The sequence below is a fragment of the Mus caroli genome, chromosome 1, assembly GCF_900094665.2.
Source record: "Mus caroli chromosome 1, CAROLI_EIJ_v1.1, whole genome shotgun sequence".
Lineage (NCBI taxonomy): Eukaryota > Metazoa > Chordata > Mammalia > Rodentia > Muridae > Mus > Mus caroli.
In genome coordinates, this window is record NC_034570.1 from 19,638,672 (window position 1) to 19,646,349 (window position 7,678).

The window sequence follows — 7,678 nt, forward strand, 5'->3', positions numbered from 1 at the left end:
GACATAGCTTGGGAGGAGCTGAGAGTCCTACATCTTGATCTGAAGGCTGCAAAGAGTGACTTTTCCACACTGGGTGGAGCTTCAAAGCCCGATGGACTTCCTCCAACAAGGCCACATCTACTCTAACAAGGCCACACCTCCTAATAGTGTCACTTCCCATGGACCAACCATATTCAAACCACCACAGTAGCAAAATAATTTAAAAAATCATAAACATTGTCAGCTCTATTATTTATTTACCAAAGGTAATCTAAAAATACTCACTGAGTCCCTACATAAAGAATGACACACAAATAATATTTTCAAAAGGTAAGTTACACCTTACCCCAAACTAAAGGCTGCTCATACATTTTCATACCTCTAAGTTTTGCTCAAGTTATTCCAACCTTCTGTCCTCTTCTGCCATGCATTGTATGATTCATTTCTCAGCATTAGGCTAAGGTGTCAAACCTTTAATGAGATGCTCTTGAATTCCTCTGGGCAGTACCAGCCACGTCTACCTTTCTGTAGCTGGGAAACTTTGCTAATGCATGGTTCTGCCCCTTTCTTTGGGGTACTTCTAGGTGAGTCAAAATATGTGCCACGTTTGGGGTTTATCTGTCTATTCATCCTTGAGGACTGAGAAGGCTTGACACATACTGAATGTGGTGCTGGTTAGAATTTTGATTGCTTAGGAAAACGATAATGATTGCCTGCAGCCTGTAATGAATGAGGTATGCATGAGATTATAGATGATCAAGACCCCTGCCTGTGATACTTCAAAATCCAACACAAAATGTGACATGGACAGAGCCACAGAGCAATATAGGGTAAAATACCAAAATTATACAAATATATGTGTCTTTTAAGAATTTCAAATCATGTGTATGTGCTCATTTGCCCACAACTTCTCCAAGATCCAACCTCACTTCCCTAGCTACCCGACTTTGGCTTCACAAACCAAACCAACCCAACCCACCCACCAAGTCCAGTTTGTACCATTCAAATATTCTGGTATATCCGTGTGGCCTCTTTTCACTGAAATATGCTCAACCGAGCAGGGGCTACACTCTCATAGAGAAAACTGACGTTAAAATTTCTCCAATGCTCCTGATAAACCAAGTTAAAGATAGAGAATTTAGAGTAGAAGCCCTGAAACAGGACCCGTCCCAATCCATACGATATCTTGCATAGGGTGTGTCTATGACTTCTGTTGGTCGTCTTATCAATGCACTGCTGTGCTAAACCCTTGAGCATATATATCTCCATTAGAGCTCTGACTTGGTAACCAGTAAAGCAGACACATTATTATTATTATTTTTACCAACATTTGAAATAGTTTAGAGGAGTCAGTGGGGTGAGGAGAATAGGAGTGAATTATTCTGCACAGAATAGAATGGAGAGCCTCTTCAGCACTGTGAGCATGCACATTGTTTATGTGCACGATCGTGGGCAGGCAAAGCTTCTTGTCAGAGAATCCTGAGGTTGGTATGTCTTGCTGTGTGTCATTTTCTTTAGCAACTCATTGAATGTTTTGAGCCTCACCTCTCTTGTAAAATAAATGGCAATGTTGATGAACTGTGTATGTTAAAGAGAAGAAAGTTTGGGTGTAGTTTCTGGTAGGGAGCAAGTGTGCATCCTTCTGTAATTCTAGAAGGAATTCCACAGGAAGCCCTGCAGCCAGCACTGACTGAGAAAACACGTTTGATCCCACTCCTCTGTCGACATCCTCCCAAGTCCTGGATGGCTCTGATTTTCCTGCAGGTACTCTGTGAGCTGTCCAATCCTGGAACCACTGTGTTGATGTTGGTGCCCCCATCAGCTCCTAACGGTTCTAAACTCAGTCGTTAATAATGGAGGCTATCACTTGTCTAGGTTCCAGTTGCTGCTGCTATTCCTGGTATCAGCCGTGGTTTCAGAGAGAGTTGAAGTAAAAGGAGGTAATAGAAGGAAGGCCTCCTGTGGGTGCCCTTAGGAACCACTGGAATGTCTGTGCATGCCTTTGTGGCTTTCTGGTTAGCTGTTTGCCTGTGAGCTTACAATCCACATGGCTCTGGGTGAGAAAAAAAATTTTAAAAAGAAAAAAAAAAACCCATTGGCTTCTGGCAGCAGTCTCCCGCTGGTACTCAAATGTCTCTTTCTATATTGATGTTTTCTCTCTTAAGGTTGTATAAGTCTACATCAAAAGCTGTAACTTTCACCTCAAGTAAGAGGTTTGTACTCTTGGAATTTGCTCTGTCGTGAGGTATGTGTTCTATGACTGAGCTACATCCCCAGTGAGAATTTGATATGTTGTATGTGACATGTGATCACATTTAGATTTTGGGAAAGCACATGCATGCGTTCTTTAAGTGATGTGCATTTAAAGAGGCACTAAAGTTTTGCTATGCCCGCTATGCCCACTATACCCACAGCTTATGTGCAGAAAAGGAACTCAAGAAAACACGAAGGTGGTAAGAGGAGTCTTCTCTAGGTAGGGAAGCCAGTAGTGGTCGTTTTATTTCCTGTTGCTATGTTCTCTAAAATATTTGTGTAGCAGTTCCAAAGCAAAGAAGCCCTGTGTTTGCACAGGAATGGATATACCCATTCACGCACACACATATATGTATGGAAACAGTTACATGTATGTGTAAAGTTACATATATACGTATAAAACAAGGTCAGGGCATTGGGCATCATGAACGCAAGTGTCAAGTGTCTTACAGGCAACTATTGCTGGATCCACAGTGATTGTTAGGATGCCCTTTTTATACCTATTTACAACCCAGTAGTCTAAGGTATTTTCTTTATCCCTAACTGAACTCTCACAGCTATCTTCAATGTAGATTCTTTGCCAAGAAAGCTGGATGGCTGCATCTGTTTCGTTGGATTATTATAAATCACAAAATAGATCATGATGAGAAAGATTCTTGAAAAATCACAGAGTATTGTGTTCAGGAAGGTGCTGATGGAGAGCTGAGCTTGAAGGACAAGTTTACGGCGGCTCTGTGGGAAGAAGAATAGAAATGTAGGGAAAGTTAAGAGTATGAAATGGAGGGAAGGTGGGCTATCGGTTGGCTTACGTTGATGGCTCTAAGCGGATTTCTTGAGAATCTGTGTATTGGCCAGGTATATTTGGAGCATGTAGCCACACTTTATTCCTCAGGATCTAAATGAACCATGACTGACTGAAGCAGAGTGGGGGTTGCCTGAGGAATAAACAGCAGAGGAAAACATGCTCCCATAAGCAAAATAAATCAAGCTAAAATGTTTGTGTGCCTGGCTACGTATTAAGTTCTAATTTAACTCTTAAAGTGTGTCCATAAAGAGGGTGCTTTTGTAATTTTTATTTTTGTTTTGTTTTTATTATTATATTATGTTATATTATTTTATTATTACCTTACAAATAAGTAAACTGAGCCAGAGAGGTTAATTCCTCTTGCAGCTACCAAGCAAAGTTTCTAGCAAGCTAGAGCGTGTGCCTTCCAAGCTCAGTCCTAAGGGTTGGCTTTGTGATCCAGAAGGCTCACTTTGGTGGTGGCTGCTGAGCAGAACACACATGGCTAATGTACTAGGGCAGAGCTGATTTTAGTTGTTCATTTTGTTGCTCTCTAACAGGCTCTTAAGAACAATCATAGTGCATTGTATTTGTGCATCTATCTTGAGAGCAGCCCCAAAACGGAATCAATTATAACACTTTACTTTCTACACATGGAAAATAACAAAAAACGGGACATTTGCATAAAATCAGTTTTCTACTAAGTAATGGGAAATCAAGGTCTCTGGTTCCTTAGCTAAGGTTTCAGATTCCAGGGTCACACTGCCACCTAGTGTAGAGAGAGCATATTCCCACCAAGCAGAAAGTACTGAACCCGGTGTAAGATGGGATGCCAGGGGATGCAACACAAGGGAGCATGTTTAAGGTTTCTCCTAAAAGAGGAAGGGGTTTCAGGATTAATGATGGTTCTATGTTTCATTAATGGAGGTTAGTGTGTAGGAGCTCAATTTTATTATTAATAGCATTGAGTTGGTGAATGATAATAGGGTAACGTGTAAAGAGGAGACAGGTATCTCTACTTATTCTGCCATATATACACATACATATATATTATTTAATTTATTATGCCCTTACGGTTTCTATATTATTTATTTATTTATTTTTCTATTCATTCATTCATTCATTCATTCATTCACTCATTCACTTTACATCCTGAGCCCAGCTTCCCCCTCTCCTCCCAGTGGCCCTCTCACACAACCTCCCTCTTCCTCTCTCCTCCTTGGAGAAGGGTGAGGCTCTCCTGGGTACCAACTCACCTTGGCACGTCAAGTCACTGCAGGACTAGGCACCTTCTCTCCCAAAGAGGCCAGACAAGGTGGCCCAGTTATGGGACTAGGATCCAAAGGCAGGCAGCAGAGTCAGGGACAGCTGCTGTTCTAATTGTTAGGAAACCCACAAGAATAGCAAGCGGTACATCTGCTACATATATGCAGGAGGCCTACGTCTAGCCCATGCTTGCTCTTTAGTGGTTCAGTCTTTGGGAGCCCCTAAGGGTCCAGGTTAGTTGACTCTGTTGGTCTTCCTATGGAGTTCCTATCCCCTCCTTGACAAGTACATTTTAAAAATAGATGTCTTGTAAGGAATGTAATACATGTGTCTTTTCATTATCTCTAAGGGTCTCAGGAAGTCTTATCGGTTACACTGATAATTATTTAAAAATCTTATTTAACAAATAATTATTATATACTTATAGCCTGCAAGGCAATGCCTGTGGCAACAAAGGGGTGGGCTCAAAGGAGTTGTAAACATGACTTGAATAAGCAGAGGCTTTCAATGGGCCACCACCAGCAGCAGCATTACCAGCAACAGCAGCAGCAACATTTCGGAGCTTGTTAGGATGCAAATTTTTGGACCTGCCTTAAATCTTCTGGGGCTGGAGTCCAGTAATCTGTTTTAAGCATCCTGGTGGTTGATTCAGATGTAGCTTTTGGCTCCACTGTTAGAAAAGAAGCCCTGCCAGTACATAGAGAACCTTGCTGATGGGCTAGAATGCACGGTTTGGAGGAAAGCAAATGAGTCTTAGGACACGAACCAGCTGCTGTCAACTTGGAGATCCACAGGCAGCAAATACAGCAACGGCTCCCTGAAGCATGTGTGCTCTGGTGGTGGCAGATTGATTTTTCTCTTCCTTGGAGAACTGGAAATGGTCATATTTTAAAGGAAGCAAAAATAATACCCTGAAAAGGTTTGGGGGTTGGTAAGTTCTACATTGCCGTGTCTTTGGCATTACTGTTTCACTGTGAGAGCACATATATTTGCGAACGATTGCACAGAGAGATGAGTATACCATGGGGCTGTTTGCTTGCTCCGAGTCTAGATGATTAGGCTACAATTATGTGCATAGAACCAAAATAAGCAGATTTAAAATAGAGCTTTGATCAGGGTGGAATTTCTTTACAGTCAAACTGAACCCAACACAGGACAGTGGGAGCCTTAGTTTTTGCAACTCTCTGATTGTTAATCAGCATCTCAGCCAGAGATTTCTATGATAAGTTTCAGGCTCTAGCTGTGGCTAATTTACAGCACCCTCACACAACTCACACATGTTACCAGGCACTCTGGATCTTACACTGAAAGATGTAATAAAGATGAATAAAGGCAGATGAATTAAGCTTCAAACTCAATTTCAATAAGAAGCTGGCTAAAACACTCCTGCTTATTTGAAACTATAAGGTAATAGAATGCAGTGGTCACAACATCTTTATTGTTGTCAGGTTATCATTACTCAATTCAAAATCACATTTAAAAGAAAAACAGATACTCATGTGGAAACAAAGGACATGCCCCACTATTTGGTGAGCTTGGTGTAATGTCCCAAGTCCTGTGTCAGGAAGTAAGAGGCATTGTGTACACTGTGTTCCAGTCCAGTATTTTTTTTCTAACCATGACTTGCAAGTCATTACTGATTCTCACAACAATATTTTGATCTGGTCATCTTTATTAGAAAAGGGAATAGAAAATGAATCGAAAAATAGAATATAGCACATTTACAGGCATATGTGTTATTTTCAGAAACCTTTGCTTTAGTTTGTGTATACTCTGTTGAAATGGGTCTCTCCCATCCTTCAAGCAACACCAGAATCTCTTCCAAAGACATGCCTGGCAGTGTCACTGGGTACCTAAAGACTTATGGTAGTTTCCACGACAACCAGAACAAAGTCTAAACTCCTTAGTATTATTCATAATCCCTCACCAAGTTCTTCCTATTGGATATTTCGAAAAAAATTCCCATATATTTAGTTGTTCAAGCTCAAAACCAGGAATATCCAGGAATATATTTTCTCTGTGTCCTTCATCCCTCCACCCCTCTACCCTTCCACCTCTCCATCTCTCAACCCCTTCCAACCTACTTTATCAATCTTATCTCTTCATCTTCATCCAGTCTTTCCTAACATCAGTCCCCTCAGAGCAGCCTTCCCTGACCCCCCTCCATTTAGGCCAGTCTCCACATCTCTTTCTAGCAAACATTTCCCCAATAGTTTTAATTAAAGTTCCCACTGAAATTGTTTTATAAAGATGCTTGGTGTCTGTCTCCCCATCCATGTGAGAACTGTGAGGGCCAGAGAGCTGGTCTATGCTGTAACTGTAGAGTTGAGTTTAGGGTTCGAAGTAGGAGGGTTATGACTGACTAATTTCCACACTGTCTCTAAGCTCAGCTGGTCATTCCCCATGTGTGTTTTCTTCCTCCCATAACATATGTGCTTTCCCAGTCTAAGATATACTGTTCTTCCCCAGTCTCTTGTAGGCTTCTAGTCATCTTTTCAGATTTCATCTCCTGGATGAAAGATTTCCCTGTGCCCTTGGAGTGAGTTCATCCTTGTTGACAGTCATTTTTATTCTCAGTAATGTAAGTCATTTTTCTTTCCCTGCTACAATGTGATTTTCCTCAGGGCAGACATGTGGTTATTTGTGCTTTTTGTCTCCTCAGCTACTAGTATGTATTTGGTGATACAGTTATTCGATAAATATGTATCAAATGCTTGAACAAACAAATGAAAGAAAACAGATGTTCAAGAAAGATGACTGTGACCATGGTCCCTAATTTAAGTTATAAGGAATAAATCATTTTGATTTATGGACGAGGAAATATTTGTGCATATACACACTATAGGATCTTTGTGTACATGGTGGAGAGTTAAGGAGTGTGCAAAAATAATTATTATGTATAAAATTGATTACTTGAAATGTCATGTTTTCTTAATGAATTTATGATCTGTCTTGAATGACAAGCTTTTCTTTCGATTGGCTTTTCAGGGACAAATAGTGTGTGTGTGTGGAACAGTGTTAGCGACAAAACCAAAAATGAAAACAAAACTAAGTCTGGAGAGATGGTTCAGTGGGTAGGAGCACTTACCACTCCTGCAGAGAGGACCAGAGCTCAGTTCCCCCACCTATGTTTGTTGGATCTCAGCTGCCTGAAACACCAGCTCCAGGGGGACCCGATGCCCTCTTCTGGCCACTGCAGGTAACTGCAGTCATGTGCAAATTCCCTACACTTGGACACATAATTAAAAGAAAACAAAAAGATGAAAAAGCTTAAGGCCCTTTGACTTAAGGATACAGCTTGAGGACACTCGCCAGCTACCCACAACACCCGCCACAGGATCTTAAGACTTCTGGTGAGTGGAGCACAGCTTCTGCTCCAATCCAATTGCGCGGGAC